This window comes from Bos taurus, chromosome 7 (genome assembly GCF_002263795.3).
Source record: "Bos taurus isolate L1 Dominette 01449 registration number 42190680 breed Hereford chromosome 7, ARS-UCD2.0, whole genome shotgun sequence".
In the NCBI taxonomy this organism is placed as follows: domain Eukaryota; kingdom Metazoa; phylum Chordata; class Mammalia; order Artiodactyla; family Bovidae; genus Bos; species Bos taurus.
In genome coordinates this window covers 24,359,325-24,382,455 of record NC_037334.1, presented here as the reverse complement: position 1 = coordinate 24,382,455, position 23,131 = coordinate 24,359,325, and the positions used below count along the sequence as shown (strand labels likewise).

At 39.9% G+C, this 23,131-nt stretch overlaps 1 long non-coding RNA gene across 1 annotated transcript; it reads right to left on the bottom strand.

Annotated features, from left to right (window-relative positions):
* Positions 1-3,179: 3,179 nt before the first annotated feature.
* On the bottom strand, positions 3,180-18,684 carry LOC132345721 (uncharacterized). Its single transcript, XR_009495216.1, has 3 exons — positions 18,252-18,684; positions 4,772-5,074; positions 3,180-3,854 (listed from the first exon to the last, which is right to left on the bottom strand). It is a non-coding gene; the product is annotated as an uncharacterized lncRNA (long non-coding RNA).
* Positions 18,685-23,131: the final 4,447 nt, after the last annotated feature.

Below are 23,131 nucleotides of genomic sequence, written 5' to 3'. Positions count from 1 at the left end.
TGAACTGAAACAATAACTATAATTATCTTCAAAGCAATAACTATTTTAATCACTTATTTTAAATTTTTTAAATTGGGATAAGACTGGGAGCTGTAAACTCTTAAATAATAATGGTTTCAAATAGTAGTCTTTTCCAGGTTCTTTAAAATGTGCACCGCCGCTTGCCCCTCAAAAAAGTTTTGGGCAAAACTTTTGGTTTGGTTTTGTGTATTAGGTTAGTGTATGGGAGGTCTAAAGCAAATGGTAAATTCTAGAGAAAAAATTTCCAACTGTAGATACTTTTTTAAAGTGCTGCTCTCCGATTTAAAAGAAGAATTAATTTTTTTTTGTATAACCCATTAATGACTATTCCAATTATATTCATGTTGCTGTCACCTAGCGGAGAGTTTGTGGTTGAAAGACAGAGAAGGGTGCAGGGCCACTCCATTTATCCAGAGTGCACTCCTGCCCCCTGGTGGTGACATTTATTGTGCCTGCCCTTAGCCCATGAAAAAGCGTTTTACCAAAGGGGCATTTTACAGGTGGCAGCCTGACTTTGCCTCTGCAGTTACAATCAGTGTGACGGGATGGCCGACAGCTCCTGTCTTCCATCTTACAACTACCATCTCATCTTACAAGAAAAGAAATACGACTGACCTAAAGTCATCCTGACATCTGAAGGCAGAGCTGCGACCTTTGGCATGAAGTCCTGGATCTACTATCTGTACATGATTACGCTAAAGCCAAAGGTAGCAGTGTTTTCAGAGATCACCCCTTTCCTAAACCTCCTCCAATTGCTTAATATGCCAGGAATATTAAATAATTTGCTGTTTATTTTAGAGACAGTATGGCCTGAATGTCTGCTTTTTCAGCTCTCTGTATTGAGTGTGTCTTTATTTTTAATTCCTCTTTTTCCTATATCTATTGTTTATTACCAATTTTTCATTCTCCCCTCATGTAATTGAAAAAAGTAATTTTATCATCTATGAGCAATCATTTTTAAAACTGTCATTAGATAGGGCTATTAAATCTCAACCCCTCTGGATTTCTACTTACACAGACAAAGGCACACAGACTGTGCTTTTTCAGAGGAAAGATAACTTTTTTTGGTTTCTTCCAAATAATCACTTAGTCCAGGCTCTTGCCCAACTTGAGGTGAGAATATTCCACCGAAGTGAGCAACTTCGGAGACTGAACACAGCTTTCTGCCAGAGCAGTTGTTCTGCTCTCATTTTATGGACACGGTGACTCATGTACCTGATCAAATTTCCCTCTGTGCAGGCTGCTGGAAAAATTCAGGACCAAACTGGGCCTCTCTCCTTAAAAAGTATGAGGACTTCCTTGTGCGCTTTTCCTGTCCCTTTCGTGGCTCCATTTCATCGTCCATCCTGTGCTTCAGCTTCCTCACTGCCTCAAATCTAAGGTATCTCCACAGTGTTCTGCTTTTTAAATGCCTTAAACCTATTGAAAGATGCTAAGAATACAGAGATAGGATACCAGGAGAACTGTGTGTGTGTGTTCATCCTGTATGCATCCATAGGTATATCAGAACCAAATACAAAAGACTCTCCTTCAAAAGATTTTGAAATTAAAAATATAAAGAAGGAAATGCTTTTTTTTTTTCATATAAAATGCTCCTTAACTAGGTTTTCTGAGCCAGAAGAAATGAGATTCATGACTCATGGTTTTACTTATTCTATACACTGTTTTCAAATTCCTGACAAAGAGGAGAGGAAGAATCCTTCTGCTCATTAAACCTGTTCATTTTTCACAATTAAGAAATAAGTGTTAAAATCTCTCACATTTGAATTAGCTTTGAGTTTCGTACAACACTGTATAATTACCTGAATAATAAAAACAATGACTAGGCTAGATTCAAAACTTTATCAGCAAGTATGAACAAAAGAGCAGTTAACTAAGCCTCTTTCTAAAACGATATTATTTAAAAGCCAAAACATTTAGAATCAACCCTTTATAGCTAAAAGTAATTTTACTGTTCCTACTGCCATCGTTTTGCCATTTTTTTAATGTAATAGTCACAAATGTCTTTCATGAACTCTAAACATAGCAAATTTAAAAAAATTGTATCATCATCAACACATAGATGCACAACTTTTGGAGCCTTTTTTTTTTTTTAAGTTATTCAGAAAGATTCCCAGTGGATTCCCAAGGACATCAGTGTCTCGTGCTACCCACACACCTGAAACTTTCCTCCTGGCCATCATTGGAACTGATACAAATCCATGGATACAATCATACATCCTACATTTCATAATTTCAAAACCCTTCTACTTCCAGAATCTCACTCATCTCAATGATAATCTTGTAAGAAAGTATAAAACCTGCATTTTGCAAGAGAAGAAATGGAGACTTTTAAGGTCATCAAAAGACTTGTCAGAAAGAAAAATGGAGTGAGAGCTCAGATCTAAACCTCGTTTGGTTGTTCTTTCCACTCTAGATTTTATTTTCTCATGACTGTCACGGGAGTTTGGTATACACCCGCTGTTGACAAAAACAGGAGAAGTTGAACTGTCCTCCACCCACAGCCATTCATACAGGCACGTTCTTTTCCAACCCCAGTCTCAAGAGTCAATCTAGAAAATGCACAGTTTAACTGACACGATGGACGTGAGTCTGGGTGAACTCCGGGAGTTGGTGATGGACAGGAAGGCCTGGCGTGCTGCGATTCATGCGGTCGCAAAGAGTCGGACACAACTGAGCGACTGAACTGAAGTGAACCGAAGTGAGTGCAAACACAGTTGTGCCCAGAAGGTCGGGAAACCTGAATGCCATACGGGTGCAATGTTTTGTCAGTGTAGATTCACAAGGCTTTTTTGTAAGATAAAAAGCAAACCCTGGATCCCACTATTAAGAATTCTCATGGATTAATGATTCTTTATCAGTATGTAATGTTGATAGAATGTCTTTTTCCTATCACAACTTTCCAGAGTACAGGACCTGATATATTCAACCTTGCCTTGGCTCATCCCTAAATTCAGTGCCAGCCCGAGGATGCCCCAACTCCTCTGGCGTTGGGACAGGAGCCTGGTACCAGAAAAGCTGACATCAGAGCTACTCTGAGGAGAACAGGACCTCCTGCCCTGAGATGAATCCCTCAAACACCCACTCTTCAAGTAAGGCGCTTGCCAGGTAAGGCACCAAGCATCTTTATACTTTAAAAAAAAAAAAAAAAAAACACGCACCTTTTACATTTTACAGTGACCAAACACTCTGAGTTGTTTACCATGGAGAAAAAGCAGAAGAAAGGAGAAAAAAATTTTCCCTGTATCTTGGTGTTCATTTCTCACCACCAGATGGCAGGTGAGCACCAGGATGTGAATCTCCTGCCAGTCCAAGTTGAGGACGCTGGTTCTTTAGTGTTGAAACAGAAATCCACACGAGTGAGTGGAGAATTTCCAAAGAATAGGAGTGCTTAGCTGCTGATTCAGCCCTGGAGTGGAGAGCCCGGGGCCTGCCGAGCCTGTTGAGTGTGCATCAGCGCAGGGAAGTGACAGTAATTGAGGTTCCTTACTGCGAAGGCTTCAGACCGCGTGCGGTTCAAGCTGAGCAGCCGGAACTCATTAACCAAGTCCTCCGTGGTGTCTTTACTCAAACTGAGGTTCATGCTTGTTAAAAAATGCAGAAACCCAGGACAGCTAAACCGGAAACTTCGTGTTTAACAGGCTCCCCGGGTGATTCTTCTCCTTCTTAAGCTTGGGAAAAGAACTTGAAGAGTGCAGGGTCCTGGGTAAAAGCTTTTCAAAGCTAGGGCTCGGGTGTGTGGGGGCCCATGAGACTCCTGGGCTGCACTGGGAGTTGCAGAACACTCACTCCAGGCTCCCAGGAAGCTGTGCTCCACTTGGTAGCATCTCTCTCTGATACAAAGAGGCAGACATAGAGCTATAAGTCATCTCTTTGCCCTGGCAGCGTCCCTCGACTCTACCCTCTCCTCAGGAAAACAAAATTCATAAACAGTTTAACCCTTAAGATATTTAAAAACTGATCATGATTCAATAGATACTTTATAATTAAAGCATTTAGCTGAAATTGGTCCTGCATTTTGGATGAAATCTTAGTAACACGGTTTTCAATTGAAGGAAGCCTCAGCCATCAGGGATAAGGAGGTACCCAGGTCTCACTCATCAGCAAGATTTTGGTGTGAGTCAGAAGCTGGCAGTCCAGCCATAACTGGGCTCAAAAGCTGGTTTCTGGGCTTCAAGGTCAATCTGTCTGACCCTGGACATGTGTAAGAGGTTTCAATTCTACAGTCACCAGTTTGAGTGAGAAGAAAAGTAATGCCCAACCTGCCTCCAGAAAAATAGTATTGGAGTAAATTCAGTTTAAAATCATTTATCAAGATTACTAATTCAACGAAGTCCAATTTTTAATTCTTCATTTTATTCCCTAAATTATCTCATTTAAATCTAAATGTACTTATGGCTGCTGCTGTTGCTGCTGCTAAGTCGCTTCAGTCGTGTCCGACTCTGTGCGACCCCACAGACTGAAGCCCACAAGGCTCCGCCATCCCTGGGATTCTCCAGGCAAGAACACTGGAGTGGGTTGCCATTTCCTTCTCCAAAATGTACTTATGGAAAGGGGTGCGATTCTAAGAAGGACAAGCCTGTTCAGATAATTGAGCACACACCCATGGCAGGAGGGAGAGCTACCTCCCCCCCTTGTTGTTCTATAGCATCGGTGCTATGGGGTGCTGGCTCCTGCAGGTAATACCACGGTTACCCGCACAGTAGACTGGAGTTTCTAGCCAGCAGCTCCCTCCTGAAGGTCCACATACCTCCATGTCACGTGCTTCTCCTCCATCTATGACTTTCCTTTGGCCAGATGACCTCTGAAGATGGTCACCAGCTCAGCCTCCAGGCTTAGTCCTCATAGAGCTTGAATTTTTAGTATTATTCCAAGGCAGGAAGACTATCAGTTTGATCTCTTATACCCATTTTGAGTCTGTCCTGTTTTGTGATAAGAGCAGCATCTTTGAATGATATGATTTAGACCAGGGCCCCTTGATCTCTTGGGAAGTCTTCACATCTGTCAATGCAGTTTGAGATACCTCTCACAACAGGAGATGGCAAGAGATAACCTAGGGGAAGAGGTAGAAATGAGCATGAATATTTGATTCTTCCTTCCCACTTCATCTTGCCACATATGCTTGTGCCCACAGAGGGTGAATCATCAGATTAAGTTCCTTTATTTCAAAACAGTTCCTCTCAGGACCTGTCCACAAGGAAGTGGTTAATATTACCACCTTCACCCAGACAGTAAGTAAGAGGGTTCTGGAATTCCCCTGGAGTGCTCGAAACCTCGTGGGAAACACTGAGTAAAATGTATTTGAAGAAAGGCAAAAGCATAGCCATGGAGCAAAGATCAGCTGTAGCCAAGAGTTGGGGTGGTTTGAATGATTGACTAACAAGGGGCAGCCTGAAGGTGCTTTTCAAGTGCAATAGTAATTCTGGTAACAGACACACAGCTCTATAAATGTGTTAAAACTTAGCAAACCATGCACCCGAAATTTACCTCCTATAAACCCTGACCTCTCTCTTTCTTGCACTGGCAAAGCCTCTCTTTCTACTAGATGATTCCTCCCAACAGATAAAAATGTTAAAATATCCCACATCTTTTAAAACCAGTTAAAAACAACAGCAGCAAAAAGTAACATCATCACCCTATATTCCTCTCCAGCTATTGCCTCAGTTTTCTCTACAATAAATTTGAAAAGAATTTCAAATGAATTACAATACATTTGAAAGAATTCTCAGTCATGTTTTCAGCTTTCTCTCCTGTTATTCTCTCTTGAACCCATTCTATTCATACTTTTATTTCCATGAATCTACTAAAATTGTCTTGCCAAGACGTTGCCAAGCCCAAAGGTCAGTTGCAATCCTCAACCACTCAGTTTGTTGAGAGCATTTGCCTGGCGGATCCTCCTAAAAACATTTCCAAAATTTGGTGTCCAGTTTATTTACTATCTCATGATGCTTGAATGACTCCTTTTTATTTGCCTTTGCTGGATTGTCTTCAATTTCTCATCCTCTACATGTAGAGAGAGCATCCCAGTGCTCTGTCCTCACATCTTCTCATCGACCCTCATTTCTGTGGTGACCTCACTCAACACCATGATTTAGATCCCATCACTGGTAATTCCAGATACTCCATTGCCCGAGCTAGTCTCACAAGTCCAAATTTATATTTACAACTAACTACTCAGTCTCACTGGTCAGAGGTCTAATTGCCAATTCGGTTTTGCCATAAGCTCTTTTGGATTATTACAATAACCTCTTAACTGCTCTCTCTGCATTCCTGCCTCACACAGTCTCATCTTAACATAACAGCTAGTTTTGTTGTTGATATTTAGTGAGACCCACTCACGTCTCACTCTTTTTGCAACCCCATAGACTGTAGCTCCTCTATCCATGGGATTCCCCAGGCAAGAATACTGGAGTGGGTTGCCATTTCCTTCTCCGGGGGGTCTTCCTGACCCAGGGATCAAACGTGTATCTCCTGCATTGGCAGGAGGTATTTTTTTTTTTTTTTTTTTTTTGAATTGAGCCACCAGAGAAGCTCAATGTAACAGTTAGAGAGGCCTTTGAAAAATATAACTTAATCGTGTCACTCTTCTGATTAAAATCTTTCAATGTTTTTTGTTGTTGTTGTAAACTGAAAGTCTGTATCCCCTCAAAACCCGTATGTTGAATCCTAACCCCCAAAGGAATGATTAGGAGATGAGACCTCCAGAATGTGATTAGGTCCTGAGGGTGGAGCCCTCGTGAATGAGATTGTTGATCTTAAAAAAGAGATCCCAGAAATCTCTCTTACATTCTTTGTCATGTGAGGATAATGGCCTTCTGCCACCTTACAGAGAGCTGTCAGCAGAACTCAACAATGCTGGCACCCTGATCTCAAAGCTGCAGCCTCCAGAACTCTAAAAACTAAATCTTTGTTGTTTGTAAGCCATACAGTCTATGATATTCTGTTATAGCAGCTTAAGCCACCTGTCTTATTCAGAATAAAAGCTGAAGTCCATGCTGTGACCTAAAAGTTTAACGTGCTTTGGCTCCCACACTCTCTCTGACCTCATCTCCGTTTTTCTCATTAGGCTCTGGTCACACTGTACTCTTAGGTACTCCTCGAAAACACCAACTGTTTTCCCAGCGCAGGGTTGCTGCATTTACTCTCTTTCACTGGAAGAGCTCTTAGATGACCTCGTGGCTCGTCCACTCATTTATTTCACTTCTCTGCTCCAGTTCCTTGCTTTTTCAGAGTTATCCTCTAACCATTTACCTAAGATAATCTACTTTTCCCCATCCTACTCCAGGTAACCCTCTCCCTTTCCCAAATGAATTTTCTCCATAGAACTTATCACTCCCGAACATATTTTGTTTTTGTTTATTGACTGTCATTCTACCTGTTTCTCCCTCACTCCTGCATGCCACCACCACCACCAGAATAAATGAGCCACAGGAGCAAAGAATTTAATTCACTGCAGAAGCCCCAGTACTTAATTAACTGATTGAATAATTATGTAACATTGACACTAAAATAAAAGTCTCACAAAGATTGAAAACTGGTGGCCCTGTCTGTTTTTAATATTTTTAAAATGCACAGCTATAGTTAGAATTTTGATGAAGTTATCAGTTATGAACATTAGGATTTCACATCAGTATGTGGTTTCATAACTTCTATTGAAAAATTAGAAATTGCCAATTTCAGTGGACACTTGGTACATTCTGGGCTTCCCTGATAGCTCAGTTGGTAAAGAATCCACCTGCAGTGCAGGAGACCCTGGTTCAATTCCTGGGTCGAGAAGATCTGCTGGAGAAGGGATAGGCTACCCACTCCAGTATTCATGGACTTTCCTTGTGGCTCAGCTGGTAAAGAATCTGCCTGCAGTGTGGGAGACCTGGGTTCAATCCCTGGGTTGGAAAGATACCCTGGAGAAGGGAAAGGCTACCCACTCCAGTATTCTGGCCTACAGAATTCCATGGACTGTACAGTCCATGGGGTCACAAAAAGTTGGACACGACTGGGAGACTTACACTGGTACATTCTAGGCATTGTTATTGCATTACAGCTGTTCCAAAAAATGATGGCACTTAATCATGAAACTTCTCAGTGATGAATTACTGTAGCCGAAACACAGAAAGGTAGGACCTTTTCTAGAGTCTTCTGTCTAGTTATCTGGGAGCTGGAATGCAAAGCATTATAATTCAGATAAGTGCACCTTCACAGATCCTGCCTTTACCCTCTCTGAAGGCAGCATTCCTAAAAGGCTACAAACATTTGAGCTCAGTGCCAGCCTCCCTGTTGAACTGAAACAAGCCTTTTATAACTTTGCCGCCTCCAGCCAGTTCTCTCCTTTACATCACCTGCTTTAGCCCTGTATCCATTCACCACAGTTTACAGTCCTTATCAGATTGAGATAGTCAGATTTGAATCAACAGTCATTTGAATGTCCATTTATATGGACACTTAAATCAGGACACTTAAATCAGTCACTTAAATCAGGTTCTAAATGTGATAAAAGGTAAGTAAAATACAATTCTTGTTTTTACAGGGCTTAATTTTTTTTTTTTAGTGAGCACACATACATGTTATGTAACTTATCAACAGTAAAAGGCACTCATGAAAGAGCAATACCAATGATAAACCAGTAAAGTTCAGAGTTCAATGCAATGAATATTTTATTAACCCCAGCCTTGTCATGGGGCAGGAATTTCATTTTTACTGATATATTCAAAGAATCTATAATACCTTGTACATTATAAGTGCTCGATACACAGTTCTGAAATATGTGACTCATACAAGAAATTTTATCTTCTTCTTGATTTCGCTTAACTTCAGATTTCTCTTTTCCCCTTTTCATATGTTTAATGAGAAAACACTTTTAAAAGATAAACGGAGGAAATTTTTAAATTTAAGAGTACATTTGAGCAAAAATCTTTTATTAATTTAATTTTTGTAGTATAGTTGATTTACAATGTTGTGTTAATTTTTGCTATACTGCAAAGTGATCCAGTTATATGTATATATGTATCATTTTTCATTATAGTATACTATACAATATAGTATATAGTATAGTATAGGGAACTTATTGTTTATCCATTGTATTTATAATACTATATATGCAAAAGTGTATTTGAATCAGATAGCACCCAACAAGAAATGATTAGCAGCTCTCTACCACTGGGAGCCACAGGAAGGACTTTCAGAAAAAGTGCAGAAGCAAAGAAAGGAAATGATTACATTAATTATAGTTTAAAGCCTAGCTGGCTATCTGTGATTGGTTGTCCTTAGCATTTTGATTTCATAACCTTGAGGCATTTCCAGGCTGCCATGACACAGAGATCCCTCCATCTAATGGCCTCCTTGTTTAATTAATTGAGCAGCTCAGAGAAAGTAAGTTTGAGAAATAATACATCCCAGGTGGCTCAAGCTAAAGAATCCACCTGCCAAGCAGGAGACATGAGTCCCATCCCTGGGTTGGGAAGATCCCCCGGGGAAGGAAATGGCAACCCACTCCAGTGTTCTTGTCTGGGAAATCCCACGGACAGAGGAGCCTGGTGTGCTACAGTCCATGGAGTCACAAAAAAGTCAGACCTGACATGACTTAGCAACTAAACAACAACATGAGCGCAAGTACAGTACAGTGGCAGTTCAAAGAAAAAGTTCACATCTGTTTGCAGAAGATCTGAGGTTTCATGGAAGAAATGCCCTTGGAAATAGATCTGAAAGAACTGGTAAAATGTGAGTGAGCAGAGATAAATACAAGGCTCTTCCAGGCCCATAAAAGTGAGTCAGACCAAATTGTTTGTATTATATGCCATGGAGTTTGGCAGCAGCTCAGGGAGTTGAGCGGGTGAATGTTGATTATCTTTTGACATTTACTTGGCTTAAGAAAACAACTGAAAATGGATCTATGCTATAAAAAATTAGTAACTAAAGCAAAAGTAAAATTCTGGCTTTGATTTATTTACACAGTGATCTTTGGCAGTTTTCCAAGCTCTTAGTCTCATGTGAGCAGATAGTTCTGTCAGCTTTGTCTTTTTCCACCCAAAATCAAGCCACAAAGATACTAGTTAAGGAGCAAGAGCCTGGTATTTGGCCTCAGTTGCCACTGGTGTGACCCTGGGCCAGTCACTCACTTAGCGTGACCTTCACCCGCTAAAAACTCAGTACTCATTCCTTGCCTTCCTCACAACAGTGGCATGATCAAATGAGTGAACACACAGCAAGAATTCCTTGTAATTGGTGAGGTGCTCCGCCAAAGAAAGACGGCCTTATTGTCGTTCTCTGCTGTCCCCAGCAGCCTCAGCAGTATAATGCTGGCATATGTGAAAGCATGTAAAGACCCCATGGTGTAAAATGCATCTTCCCTTATTAACATAGTCAAGATTCCCCTCAGGGCATATGTTTCTGGTCTATCTGGAATCTAAGTGACATCGTGCCTCTGTATTTCTTTGCTGTTATATGCAGGTATTATTTTCTATTTGCTGAGAAGGCCTTTAATTAGGGTAAAACCATTCAAAGTCAAATAGAATTTTGACATTTATGGAGTCACTCTGTGCCCAAGAGTAAATGTAGCTTAATTGTTATGACATGGAAACTGGAAAATTCTTAAAGAGATGGGAATAACAGACCACCTTACCTGCCTCCTAAGAAACCAGTATACTGGTCAAGAAGCAACAGTTTAGAACCAGACATGGGACAATGGACTGGTTCCAAATTGGGAAAGGAGTACAAGGCTGTATATTGTCACTCTATTTATTTAACTTATATACAGAGTACATCATGCAAAATGCCAGGTTGGATGAAGCACAAGCTAGAATCAAGATTGCCGGGAGAAATATCCATAACCTTATATATGCAGATGACACCACCCTTATGGCAGAAAGCAAAGAGGAACTGAAGAACCTCTTGATGAAAGTGAGACAAGAAGAGTGAAAAAGCTGTCTTAAAACTCAGCATTTAAAATACTAAGATCATGGCATCTAGCCCCATCACTTCATGGCAAATAGATGGGGAAACAATGGAAACAGTGACAGACTTTATTTTCATGGGCTCCAAAATCACTGCAGATGGTGACTGCAGCCATGAAATTAAAAGACTCTTGCTCCTGGAAGGAAAAGCTAGGACCAACCGAGACAGCATATTAAAAAGCAGAGACATTACTTTGCTAACAAAAGTCCATCTAGTCAAAGCTATGGTTCTTCCAGTGGTCGTGTAGGGATGTGAGAGTTGGACCATGAAGAAAACTGAGTGCCAAAGAGTTGATGCTTTTGAACTGTGGTGTTGGAGAAGACTCTTGAGAGTCCCCTGGACTGCAAGGAGATCAAACTAGTCCTAAAGGAAATCAGTCCTGAATATTCATTGGAAGAACTGATGCTGAAGTTGAAGCTCCAATACTTTGGCCACCTGATGCAAAGAACTGACTCATTGGAAAAGACTCCAATGCTGGAAAAGATTGGAGGCAGGAAGAAAAGGGGATGACAGAGGATGAGATGGTTGGACGGCATCACCAACTCAATGGATGTGAGTTTAGTAAATTCCAGGAGTTGTTGATGCACAGGGAAGCCTGGCGTGCTGCAGTCCGTGGGGTCACAAAGAGTCAGGCATGACTGAGTGACTGAACTGAACTGAACTGTTGTGACATAAGCAAGGCTTTGATTAGTGAACTATGATGGAAAAAGACATTATGTGCCCCCGGGCAAAAAAGAATGATTGTGAAAGGAATATGACAACAACAACAAAAACAGAGCAGGTTCCATGCACAGAACTACAAATACAGTGTAACCCCATAGTGGGGCTATACAGTGAGGTAACACTCTTGATAGAAATCTGAAGATGATCTGCAAATGTAACAGGTTGAAATTCCACGTTACAAAACTGTCTGGGCACTAAGTTAACTCATGGCCTCATCAACCTCGGTTCTCTTTCTGACAACCTCTGTGAGTTTCCACACCCTAATTAGACCAGATGAAATGGGATTAACTGAGGGTACTGTCTAGTCCTGGCACTTAGAAAAACCCATAAGTAAGATAAAGGGTTTTCTTTTTTGATAATTAGTTCTTTCGCTCTAAACCTACCTTGAAGTTGGTTTTGCTGTCATTGCTCTTGCTGCTTTTTATACAGTTACTTCTTTCTCTTTTCTTCTCCCTCTCTCCACTTCTCTATCCATCTTGTATCATGTGTGGTCACTTACACAAAGGGTAACCCTTCTACCATACCACGTATCCCACTGCTGTCTCAAATCCACTCTAGGTGTCAAAGTTTATCTACCATGGACTCTGATTTCTGTGGATTCTTCCTTCTACTCATGAGATAAGTGGTCATAAATTTATTGATGTGCCTTTCATCCCAGGAAATATATTTAAATTTTAGTTGGGACTTCTGAAAACATAAATTTAATACAGTGGCACTCCGTATAGTGAGAATTTAATTATAGAAGACAAACAAAAAGCAAATTTTTGTAATAAGTCTTGCAAAAATATTCTTTATAGACACAGCTACATAAGACTAAACTGGGTATTTGATGAAACCCACTTTAAGTATAGCGATATGGATAGCTTAAAAGTAAAAGAATGAAAAAAACTATACCATGCAAACAGTTACCACAAAATAGCTGGACTAGGCATATAATACCAAGCAAAATAGACTTCAGAAAAGGAACAGGGCTATAAAGAGGGACATTATGTAATGATAATGGGGTCAATTAAAAAAAGATCTAAAATTGTATGCATATAATAACAAGTCTTCAAAGTACGTGAACCGAAAATAATAAAGGAGAAACCAACTTGTCCACATTGTAGTGAGGATTTCCACACTCCTCTCTCATGAACATGTGGTAGTGCTTTGAAGTATGTCAGTTCAGCTAGACTGAAATACATTTCCCACAATTTACTTTTCTCTGTATTTTCTACAGGGTGACTCAAACCTTGTTGTGCAGAATTAGAAGGGCAGAAGTAAAAAACCATCCATTTTGCAACTCACACATGCTGGCTTCTCTGCTGGCTCATCTTATTGGAAAAGATAGCAGCCACCTTCTCCTGATTCCCCTTCAGGCTCTCCAGTTCCTGAGCCAGGTGCATGGCACGTTCCATGATGAAGGCAAATAGCAATAGCTTCTCTTGTGAGACATCTATAGCATCTTGGTCAGAGATGGCAAGAACTGATAGGTGTTCAGTTCATCCTCTTATGTCCTGATCTTGTCTGTGGGTCATAGCTTGTCTATGCTTTTCCCTCTGTTACATCCATCTTTCCTTCCTGGCTGTCCGGCCTTCAGACTTCAGCTCCAGTATCAGAGGCAAAGACTTACAGACACTAGTGAAAGTCACTCAGTTGTGTCTGATTTTTTGCGACGCCATGGACTATATAGTCCGTGGAATTCTCCAGGCCAGAATACTGGAGTGGGTAGCCTATCCTTTCTCCAGGAGATCTCCCCAACCCAGGAATTGAACTGGGGTCTCCTGCACTGCAGGTGGATTCTCTACGAGCTGAGCTACCAGGGAAGCCCTGATACTCACAAACTCCCGTACAGACACTAACAAACTCCCACAGTTGTGTAAGGTCAAATCTTTGTGGAATATCCTTTAATCTGTCTATTGGCTGACTAGTATAAGTTGGTATCAAGAATGGTTTCAGAGGAACAGAATCTTTCACATTAGCTTTCTAAAATGATTTTGACTTTCCTGGACTGGATCCTCTGATCTGATTAGACTTTTGGCGTTAATGACCTCATTCTAGGGATAAAAAGGATATGTCATCCATGAAATGCAGTTGTGCAAGTGCTGTTCAAATTATCACCTATAGATAACTGTAATCAAGTGCCTATAGAAGCTGAGTCTTCTCTTTGGGTGGCCTAGTAATTGCTTCCATAGAACATTTTAGTAAAAACAGAGTATAATGAAGTTGTTTGGCCATTGTGCTGCAGGAATGGGGGAAGAAAATAGTGAGCTCAGGGCTTTAAATTCCAAGCTTAAAGTCTTTATAAAGGAAATAAAAGCTTGAATAACAGTTCTGGAGGAAATTTTTATCTCTTATAGCCACAGGGAAGATATTTCTAAAAATCAAACCCAATTTCTGATTTGTGGGTAGTGGAATTACACATGCAAATTAAATTCCCAGTTCTATAGAATCTCTGTTTTTTGTTGTTGTTGTTTTGTCTCTGCTGGGTCTTTGTTGCTGGCTGCAGGCTTTCTCTAGTTGCAGTGAGCAGGGGCTACTGTCTAGTATGGTGTGTGGGATTCACTTCAAACCCATATTCCCCACATTGACAGGTGGGTTCTTAACCACTGAACCATGAGGGAAGTCCTAGAATCTCGTTAAAGTTAGAGCATTGAATAGAATAGAGCTAGAACAGAACCTGAAAAATTGGAAAGGGATCATATGGGCAAAAGGAGAAGAGGATGGCAGAGGGTGAGGTGGTTGGATGGCATCACTGACTCAATGGACATGAACCTGAGAAAACTCTGGGAGATAGTGAAGGATAGGGGAGCCTGGTCTTCTGCAGTCTATGGGATCACAAAGAGGTGGATACAACTTAGCAACTGAACAACAACTTAGGCAGATTCTAATCAAGCTCAAGACTTCAAATCGCCACCACCACCCCATTCTGCCAAGCCTCCTTTGCTTGTAGAAGCAGCCTTTTAACCTCTGTCTAAGCGGGTTAGACTTCCCTTGTCTGAAGAACCTGCATGGACTTCCCCCTGAGGTGGCTATCTTGCAAAGTACTGCTGAAGCTGCCCAGAGCATGTGCCCACCACTGCTTTTTCTTCTAAAACTGTTACAAAACTCATGATCCAGCAGAGCCCAGAGGGTAATATACCAGCTATGACCTGTGAGAACATCTGATAAACACAAATATAATAATTTTCCAGAAAGCTGGGAAATATGTACAGGAATAGATTTTATGAGTGGAGCGTCAAAGTGGAAGCAATATAAATTGGATCAGGATGATCTGTTGAAAAGGGTCACTAATCAGATTTTATACTGCCAAAATTGAAGGACTAAAGATGGCTCTAACAGTTTTCTTGGTTAGTTGTCCAAAATGTGAACCCACAATGGCCTACACTAAGTTCAGTTAAAGTACCAGATTTTTGTAACACTACAGGATAAGTTGGAGAAGGCAATGGCACCCCACTCCAGTACTCTTGCCTGGAAAATCCCATGGATGGAGGAGCCTGGAAGGCTGCAGTCCATGGGGTCACTGAGTGTCTTCACTTTCACTTTTCACTTGCATGCATTGGAGAAGGAAATGGCAACCTACTCCAGTGTTCTTGCCTGGAGAATCCCAGGGATGGGGGAGACTGGTCGGCTGCTGTCTGTGGGGTCACACAGAGTCGGACACGACTGAAGTGACTTAGCAGCAGTAGCAGCAGAATAAGTTGCTTGTTATATGCCAAGTTTTATTTGTAGCTATTAGTTTGGTCTTATTAAATGTATCACTCAACTTTGATACTGGGGATAATGATATGTTTCATTCACTTGTTTCAGAGAAGCATTTGCTAGAATTCTCTGACCACAATGGTTAGTCTTTTTCCTGATACTGTCAGTTTGCTTTTTTATGAAAGTAATTCTCTAATGATAAAAACTTATACACTTATTTAAGTTTGTAACTCATCATTCTCCTTTAAGCTCTCCCCAAATAAAACTTGGGCTTCCCTCATAGCTCGGTCAGTAAAGAATCCCCCTGTGGTGCAGGAGCCTGCCTGCAATGCAGGAGACCCAGGTTCAATTCCTGGGTCCAGAAGATTCCCTGAAGAAGGAAATGACAACCAACTCCAGTATTCTTGCCTGGAAAATCCCATGGACAGAGGCCTGGTGGGCTACATACAGTCCACGGGGTCGCAAGACTCGGACATGACTTAGCAACTAAACCACCAACTAAAATTCTCTTCACAAAGGAGCATTAATAGGTAATGGTGAGTTTATTAAAGTTAACACAGGTCACATGGAAAGGGATTCTATTTCACAGTGTACAGCGTTCATTTAGAAAGTTTCCATGATATTTGCACCGTTCCAAGTTTCCCTTCTTGGCCTCCCATCCATCAGGTGTTTTCCTTCCCCTTTCCTCCCTCTGGCTCTATAATTCTTGTCTCAGTCCTGTGGTACCCCAGCCAGCTCCACTCACCACCACTAAAACCACCACCAATCTCTCTCTTGGTTTACTATGAACAGCAATTTAACCTTATCCCATATTCCTGCTGCAGACCATATAATTTAACCCACTACTTCATATAAATCCTGTATATCCAAGGTCATTTTGATCAGGAGAGACATGTTGATTATATTAAGAAAATGAAAGGTTTTCCAGAACCCATCTTCCTTACGAGGCAGTTGAGCTTACACATTAAATGGTATAATATAGTTCAATTCAAAGTAGAGAAAGAGGAAAGAAACCAAACTGAATGTTTTTCTGGTTATCCAAAGAGTCATGAATAACAACCTGAATTAATAGACTTGACCTATGCTTTTATTCCAAGTTTTAATCAGTTTCAGTGATGTTTGAGCATCTCCTTTAGGTAGCCACTCTGACAGCTACCAGACTGATCCATCATTTAGCCCAATTCTGTTCCAAAATCATGATAAGAGAAAATGCCAAACTTTCTTGGATAATCAGTGATTTTTAACGTTTCTTTTCTCACATTGAATGATTTGTCTGTTGACAATGCTTTGTGTCCACACATATCTACACACAGGAAACTATCCCATTTTAAGGTAAATTACATAATTTTTTAGATGATAAAACATTTGTCTGAGATCAGGATTAGTGGTTACAATTGTTTAAGGCCATAAAGTAAAGTAATGCTCAAAATTCTCCAAGCAAGGCTTCAACAGTATATGAACTGAGAACTTCTAGTTGTTCAAGCTGAATTTAGAAAAGGCAGAGAAACCAGAGATCAAATTGCCAACATCTGTTGGATCATAGAAAAAGCAAGAGAATTCCAAAAAAATCTGCTTTATCGACTACACCAAAGCCTTTGACTGTGTGGATCACAACAAACTGTGAAAATTCTTAAAGAGATGGGAATGCCAGACCACCTTACCCGCCTTCTGAGAGACCAGTATGCAGGTCAAAAAACAACAGTTAGAACCAGACATGGAACAATGGACGGACTGATTCCAAATTGGAAAAGGAATACGTCAAGGCTGTATATTGTCACCCTGCTTATTTAACTTATATGCAAAGTACATCCTGCAAAATGCTGGGCTGGATGAAGCACATGCTGGAATCAAGATTGCTGGGAAAAATATCAATAACCTCAGATATGCAGATAACACTACTCTTATGGCGGAAAGTGAAGAGGAACTAAAGAGCCTCTTGATGAAGGTGAAAGAGGAGAGTGGAAAAGCTGGCTTAATACTCAACATTCAAAAAAATAAGATCATGGCATTCAGTCCCATCACTTCACGGCAAATAGATGGGGAAACAATGGAAACAGTGACAGACTTTATTTTCTTGGGCTCCAAAATCACTGCAGATGGTGACTGCAGCCATGAAATTAAAAGATTCTTGCTCCTGGAAGGAAAAGCTATGACCAACCTAGACAGCATATTAAAAAGCAGAGACATTACTTTGCCGACAAAGGTCCATCTAGTCAATGCTATGGTTTTTCCAGTAGTCATGTATGGATGAGAGAGTTGGACCGTAAAGAAAGCTGAGTGCCAAAGAATTGATGCTTTTGAACTGTGGTGTTGGAGAAGACTCTTGGGAATCCCTTGGACTGTAAGGAGATCAAATCAGTCCATCTTAAAGGAAATCAGTCCTGAGTATTCATTGGAAGAACTGATGCTAAAACTCCAATACTTTGGCCACCTGATGCGAAGAACTGACTCTTCAGAAAAGACCCTGATGCCAGGAAAGATTGAAGGTAGGAGGAGAAGGGGACAACAGAGGATGAGATGGTTGGACGGCATCACCAACTCGATGGACTTGAGTTTAAGGAAGCTCCAGGAGTTGGTGATGGACAGGGAAGCCTGCGTGCTGCAGTCCATGGGGTCACAAAGAGTCAGACATGTCTGAACAACTGAACTGAATTGAACTAAAGGCCATAAAACTCATGAGGGCACAAATATGTAACTTTAATATATCCTTCATCTTTACTTATATTTCAAGTTTATGTATCTCTTCTGATATCAGAAAGGATAAACTTAGTTGATCATAAGTCATTTTAGACATAAAGTCAGTTCTGGAATTTCCTCTAATCATTTTTCTCCCTCTGGCAATCATCTAATTTCTGAAGAGCTCACAGGGGTTGAATTACCTGGTCTGTGATCAGTGCCTCTGTTCACTGCGCTATCTGTTGGGATACCCTCACCAAGGCTTGTCTTCATGCCGGGTATCTTCTTTCTGTTGATTTCCTTACATAAGACACCAGTCCAGTCATTGGCACTTTTACCTCCATCCTCCACATCACAGCTGAGGGATGTATTCAGGTCTGCCATCTCTCTCTCGCATAAGCCTGTACCTTATTATGACAAAACAAAGTTTGAATTATTCCAAGCCATTCTAGATCTTGAAAAGCTTCTGTGTAGCCATCTGAGGCCTATTCTGACTCTAAAAATTCAGGCAGCCAGTTCCATTCTCTTCCTCCTGTATCTGGGAGGCAAGGGAACTACCCCATGGATGCCATTGTTTTTCAAGTATGAAGCAGACCACTGTGCCCACTACCCTTGAATCTGTAAACTTAGCTGTTTACATAAGCACACACAGCCCTCCCCCTTGAAGAATGAGTCCTGAGCAAGTCAGGTGCAAGCCCATGACAGCATCTAAATCTCTAGAAAGCCCTTTCTCTTATCATTTATTAGAGTACTTTAAAAGCCAAGTAGGTAGCAATTATTGATCATAGTCTCTTGTTCTGTTGTGCTTCTCACCACAACACCCCCCACAGCTTAGCTCCTATCTAAAATTAAAAGACAGGGACCAAAAATGTATGTTCAAAACAAACAAACAAACAAAAAAACACATCAATTTATATCATTGCAAATAAAAACTGGGTTTGTAGTCATAGCTGTTCTACTAATCCATCATATTGCACTGTGTGAATTATTTAACCTGAGTATTAGTTTCCTCCTCTGTAGATTAAAAAAAAAAAATTTATTTATTGCTGCCTGGGTCTTCATTGCTTCATGTGGGTGTTCTCTGGCTGCAGCGAGTGGAGGCTACTCTCTAGGTGCAGGCTTCTATCATGGAGGTTTCTCTTGTTGCAGAGCATAAGCCCTAGCATGCCTGGGCTTCAGTAGATGTGGCACTTGCGCCTGGTTGTCCCATGGCATATGGGATCTTCCTGGACGAGGGATTGAACACACATCCCCTGCATTGGTAGGCAGATTCTTAACCACTTGCCCACCAGGGAAGTCATCCTCCTTTGTAGATTAAATGGGTTAAACTGGGTGATTTTTTAGAGACCTTGCCAGCACTAACATTGAATAAGCACAGGTTTGCAGACTACGAACACATTCAAAGTCCAGAGCTGACAAGTTGCATCTGCAGTCAGTCCCCTACAACTTGAAAAGGATGACATGATATAATTCATATAAAAGTGCTTTGAAAAGTTCAATGTACCATATAAGTAGACCTTGGTGTATAACAATTTAATGTCCAGCAATTTTCTTAGCCTTCAGTCAGTTAAATCTTTGTAATCAATTTACTAGATTTATTGCCAGCAGAGAGCACAAAATAAATATTAATCTGCCATTCTCCTTCTTAATGAACTCCAGATACTAGACCCAGCACCATCCAACGTCTCACTGCCCTAAATCCCTCCACCATGCCTTGATACTTCAGGTAATAGCATCAGTGCCTCCCAAACATCTGCTTTGAAGACTTCACAACTAAGAGACAGTTTGGGTTTTGGAGCTGAACACACGAGAACTAAATCCATCCTTGAATCATTGCTTTTGTAGCCTTGGACATATTGCTTAGTGTCTTTGAGCTGAAATTGTTTCTTCTTTTAAAATGTTAATAATTTATTAAAATTACTCAATAGAGAGGTTGTGAAGATTAGTGTTAACAAATGTACCAAGAGTAGTGAGCTTGGCACATTTCTATCCTTGGTGCTTGGTCAGCAAAACCTTGTTGCTGGGGCTCCGTCTGACTATATAAACAATTTGATTTAAAACAGTTATTACATAATGTATTAAAATGTATAGACATCTATGTATATATGTCTATTGTCCAGTCAGTGTCCATGAAGATTCTTCATGGTGCCCAAAGACCAGAGCTTCCTGTTCAGGTCTAAGCACCACTTCTTGTTATCTTCGTAGGTACGTGCAGCATCCTGTCTAATTTCATATCTCTCGCTGAGAGAAGAGAGGTAGCAACATTAATAAGAAACTAGCAATCTGAAAATTTCTAGCTTCTCATTAGCTCTCTGAAATCATCTTTTCATCAATTGTTCCTGAGTGCTTTTAAATGATCTTACTACACTATTTCTTCTCTCTCTCTCTCTCTCTCTCTCTCTCTCTCTCTTTTGCTTATTATGTATTGGTAGACATTGTTGGTTTTTCAAAACAATTGTCTAAGCATTTCCAAAATACGTAGTGTCTAAAAAGGGTGTTTTTAAAAAAACACAATGTTTCCTAATGAAAACGTTTGAAATAATTTAACATTGAGCTCTGTGATCCTTCAGTGTGGTTTCAGAAATATCTTAAGAGGTCAGTCTCCCGAAATGGAAAATTAACACTGTTGACGATAAACCATTGACCATTTTTATTCCCAGCCTCCAGAGTCAGTCATCTCCTAGGATAAAGATAAGAATATGAGGAAAATCTTCTAGGAATAGAAAAAAGAAACTTCTTTATAAGATTAAATTGACTAAATTAAAATGTAGAATCTATTTTGAAATGCTGTATATTCTTCATACACACTCAGGTGTTTGAAACAGAATTAATATATCAGTTTACCTGGTTGAAATTTCTATCATCAATACCCTGTTAACAATAAGAAAGCAGCCCATGTTAAGGAAAAAAAGAAACGTATTAAGCATTTTATCTTAAGTCTTTGGCACGGACTTACTGCCTGGCTGACACCATCTCTGTGTTTGGCTGAATAGGAAATTACCTTCCAGTAACCGCCTGTCCTCATGTTACCATTGAAAAGCCAGGCACAGTGTCAAGTCTCTCACTGCTTCCAACTTTAGCACTGAATATAATTGGCCCAGAATTTACCTTATGTGGAATTTCATAGAGGGTTTTACTTTCTTAATTAAAGAATACAGGATGAACATGACAGGGTAGATAACTGAAAGATTTTTTTTTTTTCATTAGGCTCAAGTCTGCCTGGAAGTTTTCTTGGTGCTCTGGTGAGCCCAGAATAGAATACTAACCTTAAAGTAAAAAATGAGAGGAAAACACACACACACACACACACACACACACACACACACACAATAACAATTCATGACTCCTGTAGTGTGCTAAGTTATGATGGGAGTTCAGAGAGATGAAGGCAAGACAGAACTAGCTCATTTTATATTCAGAAAAAGACAACAGCAAAAGAAGACTAATCAGTTTTCTTTTTCATTTTTTAGAGTATTAGCTGAAGAGTAAACATACTGCTTTTTTCATCACTTCAGTAAATTTCATGCAATTTCCCACTCTTTTCTGAAAAATGAAGATTCACAGAATATCCAGAAATCTGCACTTTCAGTATGTTTAATAAATTAAATATTCTGATGAGGATAGAATATAAAACAGTGAAATATATTTTCCGTTAATCTTCTTTTGTCATTGATAAGTAAAACTTTTGAATTATTGAGATAAATACTCCTTTTAGGCAGAAACACATTCATTTCTGATGTATTCCTTTTTATTAGTTAATATATCTTATGTAAAGGTTTCATGAACCAAATAATGCTTTATTAGCACAATACACAAGACTGTAATAAAGAAAACATTTTGCTCTAATTGTCTTTATCAACTCTGCCAGGAGGACAATATTTTTGAGCTCTTCATATTGCCAAATTTTCTTTTTAATGTGATATTATTGGTACTTAGAAAAAGATAGAACTTAAAGAAAAACAAATCCCACATAGGTGACAGAAATTAATGAATTAGAGAATAGAAATGTCAGAATGCCTGATTAATAAATCAAAAGATTTTGTTTATGAAAATATTAACAAAATAGACAATCAAAATAACAAACTATGTAATTTGATCAAGGAAAAGCATAAATACACAAAATAAAAAGTGACAGAGGAAATAACTTTGAAATAATATTTTTTTAAGTCTTAAGGTGCTGTTTTGCACATGTTTAGGCAAATATATATGAAAATTTAGACCAAATGGATAATTTCCCAAAGACATACAGATTGTAAAAGTTAATCTTATTAGAGTTAGAAAAGCTTATTGAGACCATTTTCCATAGAAAATTCAAGAAAGTTATTAAGGAACTACCCATATAAAGCCCCAGGCCCAGATGGTTTCACAGGTGAATTCTGCCAAATCTTCACCATCACATACAGGAAGGCTCATTGTGCAGGTCCCTCTGTCCTTTGTTACTGCTATTAATGTAAACTGGCATGTGTTTGGGACATGTGTGTCTTAGAGGAACTCAGGAAATATCACACATTCCATTTGCTACAACATGGGAAATTAATTTTTCTGAAATACTACATTTTACTTTTTAAAATTACTATTTGCTAAGGTTATTCTTTCTTTTTCCTAAGAGAAGGACAGAAAAATTATCAGTTTTATAAGTGTGAAGTGATTTGGGGTCTATATAGGAGAATTTCACCCTCAGAAATAACACTGAAATATTCAGGGCATGATGTTATCAATGTGTAAGCGTCACACTGTGAAGGACTGTGATATACTGTCATGATGAATTTCAGTTCAAACTAGATTGCAGTATTTGTCAGAAGAGGAAATGAATCAGTGTCTAGAGGGTGAGGGTATACTGCAATACTGTTGGTTAAAGCAAAATACTTGTGCTATTTGTAAGTATTAAATAAATATTCATTTGACATTCAGTTCAGTTCAGTCACTCAGTCTTGTCTGACTCTTTGCGACCCTATGAACCACAGCACACCAGGCCTCCCTGTCTATTACCAACTCCCGGAGTTTACCCAAACCCATGTCCATTGAATCGGTGATGCCATCCAACCATCTCATCCTCTGTCATCCCCTTCTCCTCCTGTCCTCA